This window comes from Saccostrea cucullata, unplaced genomic scaffold (assembly GCF_032062105.1).
Source record: "Saccostrea cucullata isolate Sc308-1 unplaced genomic scaffold, CSIRO_AGI_Scuc_v1 ctg1016, whole genome shotgun sequence".
NCBI lineage: Eukaryota > Metazoa > Mollusca > Bivalvia > Ostreida > Ostreidae > Saccostrea > Saccostrea cuccullata.
This window is the reverse complement of record NW_026926521.1, coordinates 197648-213896: the sequence shown is the minus strand read 5'-3', so window position 1 is coordinate 213896 and position 16249 is coordinate 197648. Positions and strand designations below refer to the sequence as shown.

Below are 16249 nucleotides of genomic sequence, written 5' to 3'. Positions count from 1 at the left end.
GTTTTGCGTTACGTCACGATCTTTTCGACAGATACATCCGGCGTAACAATTCATGTGATTGGTTAACTAATATTATCAACATTGACACAGAAATAGTCTGATGTACGAGCAACCAATCAGCAATTAGAAGAAAGTTCCAGTCGTTAAGCTTGCGGTTAGGAGGCGTGTACTATTTACCTTGAGCACAGCTGTCAAACTAATCATGACGTTACGTAAAACTTCACACTTAACTGCAATCTACAGTTTGTATTTATTTAAAAGATCGACAATTTTGTTAAAGATACTCAAATGAAACATATAGCGCTAACGAACAGTATATAACCTCAAAAGTTACAATGACACAAATTTTGAAGCAAAGCAAACACGAGCCATCAGAACATAAGAGGTGGGATTATCGGATTAGGTGCGTTGGAGGAGCAAACATCGACCGCCGACCTGTCGAAGTTCTTTAATCCTGAATCCATTCTTCAGTCCCTTGTAGAGAGGGCTATGCCTGCTGCCCAAACCGTTTATGTATTTCTTACATAATAAAATATGTTCAAATCAAATCCACCGCCGACCGGTCAAACCCACCGTGTGCTCACTGTCATGATCAGAAAATAACGGAAAAATCTGTAGATAATTCAATCTCTAAATAATGGTCTAGCACTTAGTATGATAAACACCAGTCAGCCTTTGACTTAATGATAGATTTATTTTCTTTGTAGCTCGGAATACGAGATCTGTTTGGTAAGCAAAGCGGGTGTAAATTTCCATACACCTGGCCGGAGATATGAGTAAATGCAGCTGTTTAGTCTTGGGTTTAAAAGAATTTTTATTTGATTAAATAGCAATTCATTTCAATAAATATTTCCAAACAAGAGTGTACGGAGATTTACCTCCGGTTGTTTTCCATACACCCTTCAAGCTTCAACCTCAGGGATTATAGAATAAAACCCGGTGTAAATTCCCTTCCACTCTTGTTTGAACCTGTAACTAATAGCATTTGCTCACAAAGTCATTGTACCCACCGCAAAACTTATGAAATGGTGATTTTTAACGCGAGTTCAGAAGTAATCTTTTAAGTATTGTATCTGAGAAATATCAGAAGGACTGCTATGCCGCTTTTTATTTTATTAGATTTTACAACGGCGCAATCAACAACAATGAAGACAACGATGACTCAAATAAGTGAAAGAAAAACATCAACATTAACTTCTGATACAACGACAAGTACAAGATCTGTATCATCAACTTCAACATCATCGCACAGTCATCCTCCAACATTCGCAGGTATATCTAATTCTTTTAATTACTCATAAAAACATCTTTGTATTGCCTTAAAGATTAATGACATTACATTTTCTTTGTTATAGTTATATTATTTATAAATAAATTTCATGGTCCTTAACATCCATGGAAAGGAGTTTTAAAAAAATGACACTCTACATGTATATAAAGATGTTTAATACTTAATGGTGATGTGTATTGTAAATTCTACCCTTTAAAGATATATAATCCCAATATATAGGTCTCATGGCGGGTCAATAGATGAATATTACTCTTTCTATTCACATGATCCCACATGTGGAATTTCCAGGGTCCGTAATAATGCCCTGTTCACAGATTTGTTATGTTTTTAGTTTTAATGACATCGATTGATTTTTATCTTTACCCTTTTTCGTTCCGTTTATTTGCTTTCAGTTAAGGATACACAACTCGTTTTATTTTTATACCTAATCGATAGAAATACGATTCAAATACTTATTATTTATCAAAGGCATCAGAAAGTGTCATACATGTGGAGATGCTAATTCATCTTTTTCCTGTGATACGAGGACAATCTACTTGGGGAATTTACAGAATTGTGCACCAGATGAACATTTCTGCATGACGGATATTGTCCATGACGGATCAGACAACCCTAAGACATTTTAAAGGTCAGTTTGTGACGCTTAAATGATATGTATATAAAATATGAAACAACATTAAATGAAAAAAAATTCACAAATACCTATGCAAAAAAATCTTTTAATGATAAGCTAAAGGAAATGATAATCCAGTTCTCTCATCGATTCATGGTGAATGAATCCATTCTTGTAAGTTGCAGAAGGTCACATTGCACGTCCTCATGCTCTGATTGTACACATAATGATATTAAATATGCTCGAGTTCCTCCTTAACAAAAGTTTTATAGTCTTCAAAAACCAAGTTTTCCAACAAACGGTGGGAATTCCTATGGGGACTAATTGTGATCCATTATAAGCTGACCTACTTTTTTTATTAATATGCAGCATACTTCATTAAAATACTTCTGCGTGGAAAGAGGAAAAATATGTTGCCTTCAATTTGACGTGTATGTTAAACAAAGTAACTTTATCCCCTATGAACCTGATTCCGACTCTTCAATTTCCAGGTTTCCGTGTTTTATGCCATCTCCACATATTAATGTTGTTTCGGTCACTTTTCGCTTCACTTGAGCAAACAAAATGATGCAAGCATGTTTACACTCATATTAAATGCCTTAAAGAACAAACAGTAAAAAAAACTTTGATTTTCGGGAGTCCATCAACATTTATCGCTCCTTTATTGATCAGATGTGTGACAGAGGAGGAGTGCCGAAACAAATGGCTCCACCAGACGTCAGATCTAGAATACTGCATTAACTACGGCAATGTCCCAATGACGGGACAGTACAGCTGTCACTTCTGTTGTGACAGACGGATGTAACACGGGACAGGTTCCGGATAAATCTACCTTTTATACTAAAGCCTGAGAAAGGAACATGTAAATTTATTCATAAGTGTATCAATAAAGATAACAAGGCAATAAATATCCGCTCTGATTCTGATGAAATACCTCATAAGATATTAAATAATTGTCATTTGATATCGATTATTTAAATCTATCACAATTTCACGGAAGCTGAATATTGATTTTGAGTCGTCTTTACTTGGATCTTTTTTTACCATTTCAATACATGGATGCAAATCTACATTTTGAGACAATTCATATCTTGCTAATTTTTGCACAAGAAATTTATCCAAAAGGAAATTTGCCACAGTCACAAACTACAGTATGCAATTCATGCAGTTCTGTTTCGAATGATTCCTAGTTACGGAATATAAATTTTAAAAAAGACTGCCAGATGTCTTATAAGGTAGGATTCTTCTCTAGTTTCAAAGTAGATGATATATTCAATGTATATTTAGGCAATGAATCTTTATATTGTGAAAGATAAAGGTACATAATATTGATAATTTTTCAAACAAACTACACTTATGATGGCTTTCCAATGTAAGTACAGATATGAACCAAAAATCCGTAGAAAGTGTTTTCTCTCTTAGTAAACGTATCATTTTGTATCTCTATATAACTTCTTTACTATATGTGGGGAAAAATGATTTAAATAATAACTATATCTTAAAAAAATTAAGATAAACGGAGAAAATTTGGATTACTTGAAATCCGTTTTTGTTAAACCATTTATGTTCAAGTATTATTATAATTAATCAAATAGGCCCAATATTGTAATATTTTTTATGCAAAAAGAAAACTTTTAATTTTTTGAAATAGAAGAAGATATCCAATGATTTTATGCAGTGACTTTTCATTCTTAATGTCAAGGAAAAAGGTAATGACGTTGACATAGACTAGCTTGCGTCAACAGTCAAAACTAATCTAATTGAAACCATTACTTAATGATATTGTCTTCTTGATTCCGTTAATTTTTAAAATGCAAGAAATACATGTAGTATGAGGAAAATCCCACCTTAATGAAGATAATTACAGTATTGGCCCTCATTAGTTTTTTTTACCGATGTGAAATTAATATAATTAATGTTTGTTTAGAGACAAATCAATTCCTGTAATAAGACACGGGAAACAGCGATAAACTACTTGAGCGGGGGCTGCGCATGTATTGAATGCCAAAAACTGATGAACCTGGCAACTGAAAACCAAGAGCTCAGTTAACTTTATGCATTATATCGGTCCTGTTTATATACCAATTTACCGACAATTTATGTTTCATTTTAAACATCAAAATAAAGTAAAGACTTAAGTGCTTTAATTTCCTTTTAAAATTTATCTCCTTAAATTCCAGGCCTTGAAATACAGGTTTTATGAAGTTGCAATGTTCTTGCATTTTGATATAAACAGGTGTATTTGAGTATTTTTAGAGACGAAAGTCACCAGCGTGGTGCAGTAGTAAGGGCATCTGCTCTAGAGTCGCGAAGTAAAGATTTAGTGATATTGTCTTCTTGATTCTGTTAAATCTTAAATTCAAGGAATACATTTTTGTATGAGGAGAATTCCACCTAAAAGAAAAAAAATTGTTATATGACCCTTAGGTCACGGATTCGATTCCCACCGTTGGACGTGGATACCGGTATTTCGGATGACAAGGTATAAACCGAGGTCCCGTGTCGCAGTAGGTACTGGCACAAAAAAGACCCCTCACAGCTCAGTGGCCCTTAGTGTCTTCTTTTCAATCGGTGAAAGAAACGCGATAATTTTTTGCCGTTATGTATGAAAGTGTAAGTACTCGTAATATAGCGTAAGCGTCCGTGGCAAAGCATTAACATTCATATCTTATGGCGTTTACTCTCGTATGTCTGTATCAAATCGTATCTGAACGGAAAATTACCATATCAGCTCATGAGCTGTAGGACCACGCAAAGCGTCTCAGATAGTGACTGAACGTGAGACATTGCAAAGAATCGCACACCAGTGGGTTGTTTGTCCTGTGACATGTCCGAGATGGATCCCGATGTTCGCGATTTGAAAGCCAGATTAAATGTGTTTACTTACGATACAGTTGCAGTTAGTTACAATGCAATTCGGTCTAATGGGATGATAACAATTAATATTATATAAGAAGATACTTTTCGTAATTTTCATTGGCTGAAAGAACGTCACGCAGTATTCCTCCTTTTGTGATGTCGGCGCGAAAGCGCGTCCGCGGAAAATGATATCGAACGACACAACGTTCGCTTGCACCAAAGTTACGTAGAACGTGAGGTCATAATATAAGAAGCGTGTTTTAACCATTGTGACGTAATAACAACCGAATCTATTCAGTTTGGACTGTACGTGTCACTGTATTCACTTTGAGTGATTATATAATATAACTATTATTGACATCAGTGAACGGTCATAATTGTATAAAATTTAATCGTGTAAATCTTAAAAAGAAAGTTTGATAGTAGACGAAAAATTCACGATCAGCACGATAGCCACGAGTGAACACAAGGTTTGTTTCGGTTTGATACGATCACTTCAATTTGTCCAGTTTCGAGGCCACGACTGCCGATTTGGCGTTGAACACCAATCAATCAAACGTTCAATCAATACAGTCGTAAGATTGGAAGCTAGAATAATCGGTAAATAGTGAAGCCTCTATATGAGTTTCTAGAAATTTCTAGAAAGGAACATAAGACAACATACATTTTTGTCTTTGGAGGAGACTTTATATCATTTCATAGATTTAGAAAAGTGTATACTTTTTAAAATTTTTTTCCTCCTTAGACTTTGGAAATAAAATAGATTTGAAAATATTAGTTAATACTTCAATAACATAACAAAAATGGAATAATCACACTGAGGAAAGATTTACAGATAAAAATAAATCAAAAATGTTAGCTTCGTGCTTAATGCAGAATTTGAATTTTACCAAAATATACCAAACCATGTAAATTCTATGAGGAAACGCTAAATGGTGATATATCAGAAACATAAAATAGGCAGATTTTTACCATTTTTCTTTTCTTCTTAAAATTCACCTGTTAACCTTTACTTAGCGTGACCATATTTGTATTTTTTTAAAGTATGAAATAATATTTTCCCAAGTCTAAGGAGACAAAGCCAAAGAGTTATCCACTTTTTTAAAAAACCTGTGCCATGATTTTAAGTATCCTCCAAAGAAAAACAGTTTATATTATCTGTCCATAATCTTTCTAAAAGGTTTAGCTTCACATTTATTACGTTTTTGCAGCGCTAACATTACTCCTGTGTTCATTTGCAATTCTATGAGAACGTTTTGCCTGATTTATTAATAGCACTACATTGACACAGATACCTGATACGAGTTCAAGATCTACTGCACGATATGTCGTATTGCTAACTTCAGAAGTTCAAAGACTGTTACAGATAAATCCGTGACTGATAAATTTCTGCTGTCTGGAATTAAGTTTATATTTCTTTCATTTTTACTCATGAAGTCTGAATAATGATTATGTTTATAAGTCACGTGTTTCACTACATATGTTTGGCAATACCACTATGTTTGACAATTCATGCTCCCTGTAAAATAATCAAAAAAGTACTAAGTATAATGGTTACCAGTTAACATAAGTCAAAACAAATTATTGCAAATGTGGCGCACCTTACTTTCAACATCCGATTATTCGCCTCCGCCCAGACATTCAAAAGAAAAATTAAATGAACAAAATATTCTACACAAAGTTACAAAACCGAGTACAAGAAAATAGCGAACATTTTAAGTAATACACGCTATATTAACGCCGAGATTTGTGTGAAACAAAATGGTTAAATGATTTGAAACATAAAGTGTAATAAAAAAAAAATAATACAAAATTTTACTATAGACGTCGTTGTAATAACAAAACAATAAAGCAATATCTCACAATTAAGAATTCAGTCTTTTCATGACTATTGATTGGGAAAGTGCGTATATAGAAACGCATGTCCACGGGAAATAATAGACAACGAGATATGCAGCATTTTAACAACAATTATTAATAAAAAGTTAATATGCGTCAAAACAAAGTAGATGGTTGATACCCTAAGTATCATTTAGAGTAAAACGCTTGCCATCCATGTCAGAAGTGAGTTGTACATGTATCTCAAACGGCCTACCTCGTTTTCTTGACACCATGTTTGTATCAATCTAAAAGTAGCGACGACGTCACGATGGATCATTTAAAAATAGCCATTTCTCTCCTAGCAGGATTATAAATAATTATAATTTGATAACTTTATAACGAGTTTAATATTATTGGTGTAATTTACTGTATTTCCGTAACTCTATTGGTAAAAAAAAATTATATAAATTTTCGATTGTATTCAAACTGGCACAAGTTATAGCGTGTATACTTTTAACAATAAGAGTACTCTAAGGAAGGATATGGCGATAACGAACTATATTCAATCTCAAAGTCCATAAAACAATACAAAATAGGAGCAGAGCAAACAGGGACCCCCGAAACATTAGAGGTGGGATCAAGTGCCATAGAGGAGTGAGCATCCCCTGCTGACTGGTCACATCCGCTGAGAGCTTCTTGTCATGATCAGGAAATAACGGAAAAATCCGTCGTCAATTCAGTGTATAAATAATAATGGACTAACAATTAGTATGAAAAACTTCTGTCAGCATTTGACTCAATCATAAATTGTATTTGCTGACAAGGTCATTGTATCGACCATGGAACTTACGAAATGATGACTTTAAACGAGACTGATGATATTCTTGTTTCATGAACTTGCTTTTCAATAATTTACCTCGTTTTAGAAAGTGTTTATACATAGAACATGCTCTTGCGTATCGAATCAACTGAGATATATACACTCCGTATGCAGGTGATGAAGGTATATTACTGCCTAAATAAGGGAAGTTGACGATAGAAAATTAAAAGTCATCACGTTTATCATATAGCTCGGTTGTTAGATTACCACTAATGTCTTTTTCAAGTAAAATATCCAAGTATGAAACAGATGTGTTAGACTCTGTGGTATCTTTTATTTCAAGCTCACCCGGATATATCGTATCGGCGTAGATAGAGATTACCATTGTTAATTGACAATACGACGTCGATATCTAAATTTCGAGTTGAAGGCCACAGCAAGTGTTTTCTTCATTCGCGCATAAGATTTTGCACAAATTCTGCTTCATATGCATATTTACATGTACTAGCTGCTTCAAAAACGTGTCTACAGCTACATTTCTCTGCTGGGAATGACCAGAATTTAATTGTTCTGGCCGGCTTAGCTCTCTTGAAAGACTTTTGGGTATAGTAGGCATAGGAACAAAACGCGGAAAATACAAATTAAACGTACAAGTGCAATAGTGATTGTTACACAACTTCATATTAAAATATATATACAGTAATATGTTTGTCAAAAATTGATACAAAACATAATCAAATAAATGTAGTATTTTAAATTCTAAATTACTCAATCAATATACAGCAATTAAAGCATACAGCTAAATGTCTTTTGATTTCTCACCTCTAATTATAAGTGCTTAAGAGAGAAAACATGTATCATGTCCCCATTATTTTCAAATTGTCTTTTATGAATATCTTTAATAAAATAATATAACAGATGTAGCTATTTAATTTGATCAATCCATAGCTATAGATATATGGACTTCGCAGAAAAAACATATCGACCTCGTACTTCGCGCTCAGTCGATATGCTTTTCTGTGAAGTCCATATATCTTTTGATCGACCTCATAAAAGGGCTATATTTATACAATACATTTTCGTCTGTATATTCAAAAGAAAAACATGCAAACTGTTCATGTATTTCTTATCAAGAGCTTAAGAGGTTACGTCCCGATTAAAGAAGAAACGAGAAGGAAATTCATAAAATGAAGCAAACGGCTGTGATTCTAGCCCTCTTCATAGGTAACTTTTGTCAAGAAAAATTCGGATTACTTTGAACATATCAGATAATGTAAAGTTACTTTAAATTTATAATGTTTACATCTTTGAAAGAAAAATACTGCGTCATTTTATGTGATATGCATCTGATTTGCTATTTACAGAAATTTTATTCATTTACAGAGATTTATTATTGGGACTCCTCTTTCCTTAATTTTAATTAATTACTTACTACTTGGTAATTTGATTCCCTCTACGATGAAATGAAATATAATCTTTTTGAAAATTTACAAATTTTGAAACTCTTAAAATATTTAGGTGTTCAGTTTCCCTGAATAATGTTACAATATTGTCATATAATCCATTATTTAATATACATGTATATTTGTCCAAAAATCACTTCTTGTCTTGTTTTAGATAACATAGTTCGACCACAATGGGGGTTTAATGTTTAAAAAAAATTAAAAATTTCATATTATTCTGCTGTTATATTGCGAACACAAGTTGTTAACAATGTGAACACTTGTAATATTTATGGATAACAATTCATCTTTTTATAAGAAAAGTCTGAAAATAATATAGATATATCGAGGTTTAAAACTAGACAAGTCTACATATAGATATATTTACATTTCCAATGTCTTTGTTCGAGATAAAATTACAAATTGTAAATGTACTTTATTTCCCCATTAATTTATTGGCGCAGTTCCAAAAAAAAAAAAAGAAACACGTGCAGGGCGGGACAAAGAGCTAGACAGAAGCAGGGTTTGGAGCACAGGGATTGGCGGAATCAAAGAATGTAAATATTAGAAATAACTGTCAGATTTTTCAATTTTATGACGATGATAAATCGATTGGCTTGCGTGATAAGTTTATGCATAAACGCCTTCGACGTTTATGCAAATTATTACGCAAGCCAATCGATTGATCACATCATGAAATCGAAAAATAAGACAGTTATTCCTTAAACAATTTCAGTTGTTCATATACTAAACAGTATTGTCAAGTTGAGTGGAAGCTGTTTCCTTATTTTGCAATTTCTCTTGTTTTTGAAATCAAAGTCGGTAAAGCTCAGCTAGACAAATATTACCTATATGTGAATGCATTGTATGCATTGTATGCAGTGAGACATCTATTAAATGTTTTGCTAGTGTGTATACTAATTACAATTTATATCCAAGTTTGTCATTTATAGTTTGTAGAGGACGGTCCTTACACTGTTCTTTGGTTTTATTAAGTAAACATTTTAATTTTTCAATATTCTTTATTTTTTCTAAGGATTGTGTGTTTCTTTCACGGTAGATGCAAGGCAGCATAATCGACCTTATACATCTGATAGTTGGAGTAAGTTTTGTAAATATGATATTATACAAAAATTAAAAAAATTAGCAAACACAGGTTAATTTATATCACATTCTAAATATTATATTTTTGTGGTTTCTTTTTTGTACGTTTATCCCAGCCATTTCATATGCATAATCATTGCAGGGGCGTAGCAACGGGGGGGGGGGGGGGGGGCTGCCCCCCCCCCACTTTTTTTCCCAACCTTACTTATACTATAGGAAATGTTAATTGAAAGCCTGGTTGCCCCCCCCCCCCCCCCCCCTTTTAGTGATGTACCGAAAATGTAGTTTTAGAATTGGTACTGAAAGTAGTTGACAATGAGAAAAAGTTTACGAACCCCCTCCCCCCCCCTCCCGAAATAGGATTTTCGGCTTTGGGCAACTTTTTCCTTTCTTTTCTTTTTTTTTTTTTTGCTTGTCAACTTTTTCAGGTAAGTAAAAAAAAATTTTCTCTGGCTGCCCCCCCCCCCACTTTCAAAAACGATGCTACGCGCCTGCATTGAATTACATTTAATACATGACAAGGCCAAAATTCCTTTTTGTTACTATTAAAGGTGGATGGACACAGATTTGAGGTTAATATTTTCTGTACAATATTACGACTTATATATTTTAATAACGTTTCAAACAAAAATAACTTAAAAATATTAATTTCATCTAAAAGTTATTAAAACTTCAAATTTTCAGACGGGTTTGATTGACACATCCTTGTACTTTTACAAATAATAATTTTATTCTTAATACTTAGGGAAAGTGGCAATTGTGCTGTATATAAATGAAAAATATTAAAACTATATTACAGAAAATTCAGAGTAGAAATATTCAAAAGCAAAACATACACACAATTTATTGTCAGTCCGTGCAGTTGTGGTGAGCAGACTTTCACGATTGAACGCACCCGGTGAATCGTAAATATCAACAATAACACAGCTCGTGCCCTGTTTACAAAAACTGTGAACGTTTTACAGATGTGATCAATTTGCTAAACTCTGTGCAGAACACGTAGCTCGGAATGACAAAATTTGTGAAGGAGTTTTGCTTTCTAACATTTCTACTCCGAATATAAATATTTTTCCGGATTAAAGGTTTTCAATATTTTTCATTAATACACAAGGAGATCGCCACTTCTCATAAGTATTAAGAATAAAAGTCAAATTTGTGAGAGTACAAGGATGTGTCAATCAAACCTATCCAAAAATATGAAGTTTCAATAACTTTTAGATCAAATAAGATTTTTAATTTATTTTTGTGTAAAATGCTTTTAAAATATATGTAATATATGTAAAATATATAAAATATTATACAGAAAATATTAACTTCAAGTCTGTATCCATGCACCTTTAAGTAATATTGTGGGCAGAAATAACCTTTGGGTTTAGTCGTCAGTTCTTTTATAATACGGGCCCAGCTCATATTTTCAAGCATAGCATATACGAGGGTTGTCCTAAAATTTCGTAGACTGAGCTCATATCTTTTAAAGAAATTAACGTATCTTTACAAAATTTTCAGTGTTCTTGGCAGATAAATTACGAAGTTTTATCATGTTTACTTGAAAACTTTTCGAGTAATAACATTTAAAGTGATATAGTTCTCCAACACCCGGAGCAATCTGCAACGTCAAAAAATACAAATGTCAACGGTTCAAATTTTTGGAGAAAATATTTCAATTACCAGAATCAAATTCTTAAATTAAAGGAAACGGTTATAGTTATAAATGTAAAATATCTTAATTACTGTGATATGATCAAACATTAAAATATGTAAACAAAGTATATGCATGTACAGGTATGAAATAATAATAATTTGAAAACGCTATATTTCTACGAGCTTTTCGTCTATTTTCTCTAATAGATTTGCACAATGGATCTCTTGCCCATTTCTTAACTCTGTCTTTCATTTTAATTATTGTTATTGACATATGCATAGAGAAACCGCTTTAGTCATTTTAAATACTAAGGAGGAGAAAATGTTTCTTAGTCTACCAAACATTTATGACTGGTACATTTCTGTAAGAGTGAATTCAGGATCAAAACACTGGATCATAGTCCAGTGCGCCGCCTGGACCAACGCAGCTGCCATTTTTCAAAAATTCGGATTTTAACCCCATGTATATAAAACGTTATAAAATTCATATTTGTCAAAGCATCCACACCAAAATTTGAGGAAATATAGTGAATAAAACAATATTTAGAATTTTCATTTCCATTAAAAAAAATATGGGGTAGTAAATACTTTTCCGTAGGATTTTAAATATAATATACCAAATTTTAATCGCAACTTTTGGGTATTGCGCCGCCTTCCTACACCAGACAACGAAATGTGTTTTTAAATTGGTATAATTTGTGTAGTTACTCCATATTTGTCCATAAATTAATCAGATAGTGTTTGTTTAATCTATATACGAAGTTTCATTCATGTATGAAGTAGGGTTCCTACAAAACAACGCTTGTCTACGGAATTTTGGGACAACCCTCGTATACTTAATTTTGTATATATTTTGCAACATATGTAAGAAAATCAGAACAACTTGTACAGCGCTGAATGAAAACCAAAGAAAATGCAACAAACAAAAAAATGAAGTCAATAATTTGCAGTTGTACAGAAAATTATCTTCGCTCTTTAGACAGTTTTCAATAAATATTTTTAATTCTGCTTGAAATACGTATTGCTAAAATATACAAGTCTAAGTCTTGATACAGTTATCATTCCAAAAAAATCTTGATTACCTTTCATGATTTCACAAACATTTTTTGGTCACAAAAAGCTACATTTTAGCATACAATTTATTCCTAGATTGTCATTACGACCATGACTGCCATAATCATTGCTCTCAGGGTCAAACAGTATCCTGTGACTATGGAAAGTGTCATTGTTCAGGTATTTTAGTGTTCTGTGATTGTCTTAAAGAAACTTTCTTTAAGGTAAGATTCTTCTCTGGTATCTGACTAGATGAAATATTCAAAGTGCATTTGCCTGTATGTCTTATGTATTTAACCGTAAGAGATTTAAAACACCATAATTATTCTAAAACTCAAACACAATTTACAAACTGAAGGCTAATACGGCCACATTGTATAGAACAAATCATCGATAAAAAAAAAAAAAAAAAAAAAAATGGAATTGGGAACCGTAATTTTTTTTTTACTAATATTAGGATATCCAAGCACGAATCGATGATAAACATAAAATGATCCAAGGAGATAGAAAAAAGAAGGAATGTAACACATATCGAAACAACAATTATATCTTAAGCCAACCAAGAAAGTGAGATGGTTACCAAAAACAGGCCTTAACTGGGATAAAATTATAACATAAGCGTAATCACCAATATAGCAAATCGCAACCTATGCTATTTCCTCTTTCAAATTGTGATATTAACCAATACCCTAACATACAAACCAATTTAACTGACATGAGCTGAATCCAAATATAATTACGTTTTAAGAAAATGAATTATTTCGTTTAAGCTCATTAAAAAATTTGAATTGCATTTACGGAGAACTACGCAAGGTAACTCCCAAAACCCGCCGAAATTTTGTCCTTTTTGTATAAAAAAAAACATATGTCCCTCCCCTCCCGTATTACACAAAAAGCTGTGGTAAGAAGTCGTGAAAAGACAGTCCATATAACTCGTAAAAAAGAAATTTTGCTTCAAAGGGGGGATATTTAAAATATTTTTTTTTCCGTTTTCTCGTTTATTTCCCAAAGAACTAATGTTTTATGAAAATCTATACATAGATAAATAATATATAAAACAATATATGAATTAAATTTATTCCATTTTTATTGGTCCATCGTTCAATTTTATTGTGGAGAAACAACTAATATTTTTTTTATAATCATAAGCCCATCTAAAAATCTGTCTATTGAGTTGATTTATCTTTTTTTCATCAATGCAGCACAACAACATTAAAAATATTTTCTTCAATTCATGCTGACACTGGTTGCATATTAATACACTGTATCACTATTACTTTTTTCAGGCAATTCACAGACCTCCAGTCAATCACGTGGTTGTCAGCACAGTTATGAATGTCATGATCATGTTTGCCATAATCACCAGGTTCCATATTGCCAAAACCACTACTGTACCTGTGTAGGTAAAAAAAAATCCCTGTGGCAACACACTTTGAAAAAAAAAATTCAAAGTGCGTTAAAATTGGAACAAAATCAACGCACTTAAAAAAAGAATTCAAAGTGCGTTAAATTTGAAACAAAATCAACGCACTTAAAAAAAGAATTCAAAGTGCGTTAAATTTGGGACCAACTCAACGCACTTTGAAAATTTATTTCAAAGTGCGTTAGAGTTTACATCAGCATATTTTACATTGGAAACATTTAACACACTTTGAAAAAAATACTACTATGAATAAAAAATCAATCCGGAAGTAAATATTAGTAATGGAAAGCATGGATTTGTTATTTATCTTTCGAAAACTAATGAATTGATTTACTCCCGTCGAAAATAGGAAAAGACGGGTAGAGGGTCTCTCAATCAATGCTTTATCTTTCCAATGCATAGGTGTCGGTGGCAAATAAAACGGGAGGGGGGGGGGGTAAAAAAAAAGAGTAAGCCGCATTCTCAATGCCTACATGATGTACATTGTATATATATCTTTGCAAAAAGAATAAGGGGGGTAAACCCCCATCCCCTTGCTCTTCGCCCAATTTCGACGTCTATGTTATACCCAAAATATGTGTATATATGAAATACAAGGTCACTGTCTTCAAATATAAACGATATTTGGGCGAGGGTAAGAAACGTGATAGAGGGCGAGGCTTGCCGAGCCCTCTCAAGTTTTCGACCCGAGCTTATATTTCAAGACAGGTATCATGTATTTTGTTTATCCTGCAACAAAATCTTTACATTTGAACGTCCAAAAATAGGCTAATTTCAAAAGATTTAGGCACATATCTGCAGTTGAAACTATTACCCCATTCATACGACATGATTTGCATATCTCAGTATATTTTACTCATATGTAAAGTTTTGCCGTATGAACTGAATTGCTCACATGCAAATTCTGCACAGTGAGTAAATTTACACCTGGTCAGGAGTAGGTGCAAATTAACTTTTGCATACATGTTGTCGCAAATTATTAGTTCATGCGTGTAAATTCCGTCGTATGAACATGCAGCAAATTTACTTGTGCATGTATTTTGTTTTGTTTATTGCATAAATCTCAATTATAAGTATTGTTTGGTTGTGAACATGCATTGGTGTGTGTAAAATATCAGTCTGTAGACTTGGCGGTTAGAAATCAAAACTGTAAAAAAAAAAAATTGATGGTCTTCTTTGTTGTACTTCAACGATTGCTGAAAATAAATTGAGTTTTGATAAGGGTAGATCTGTTGGCAAAAGTCAAGTCTCAAAAATTCGTTGGGTTGTACGGACTAGCATAGTACTTTCCACAAATGGCTTTGTCAACTCTGAAAACAAGTATTCAATATCTTCAATCCCCTTCTGCAAATTTGAATTTGCAAAAACGCGCGCATCTTGCACCCTTTCTGTCATGGCAGGATCAATTAGTAGTCCCCTTACAATTCAAGTAGTGTCCATGGGTATACTCTGGAGCTCTACCAGGAATATGCATTACATCAATTTTGACAATATCGAACGTGAATACATAAATACATGTATGTGACTTCATCTTTGCATATAATTTTCTTCAATGTTAAGCATTTCCGTGGTCTAGTAGTCTCTCGCTTCATATGTAAAAGGTCCCGGGTTCGAATCCCGGACAATCCATATTCTTTTTTTTTTTCGAAATACTTTTTTTTTTTTTACTAAATGATAGTATTCAGCATGTGAAATGAAAAATTTATGAGGTCTGGCTTGTACAAACTCATAAAATCATCATTACAGTGTGATAAATATTCCATATAAAAAGAATCTTCTATACACATAATAAAGAATAAGCAATCAAATCTTTATGTGCATATTGACATACATGTATTTTATTTGCTTAAGCTTCAGTATACTTGTATACATATAATAATTCTACAAGTTCAGTCGGGGAATCCGACTTTTTCCTTAAGCGGGGGACACGAATTCTCTGAATTAGCTTGTTCTTAGGAAAATGTGGTGCATTAATGCATTAAGTCGTTCATTTTTAGCCCCCCCCCCTACATCTAACAAACTAGATCCCAAAAAAGAAACGTAATCTCTGCCTCCGTTTTTTTTTAGAAGACCCATTTCGCTTTCATAGAAAATTCATTGTTTCAGAGTGTGTTAACTTTGTCCCATTTAACGCACTTCAGATTTTTTTTAAAAGTGTGTAATATTTCAAAGCGCGTTGTAA

General features: G+C 32.9%; 1 long non-coding RNA gene across 1 annotated transcript; it reads left to right on the top strand.

The window, feature by feature from the left end:
- Window positions 1-1157: 1157 nt before the first annotated feature.
- Window positions 1158-2750, top strand: LOC134271930 (uncharacterized). The gene is made up of 3 exons (XR_009993107.1): window positions 1158-1272; window positions 1760-1919; window positions 2577-2750. It is a non-coding gene; the product is annotated as an uncharacterized LOC134271930 (long non-coding RNA).
- Window positions 2751-16249: the final 13499 nt, after the last annotated feature.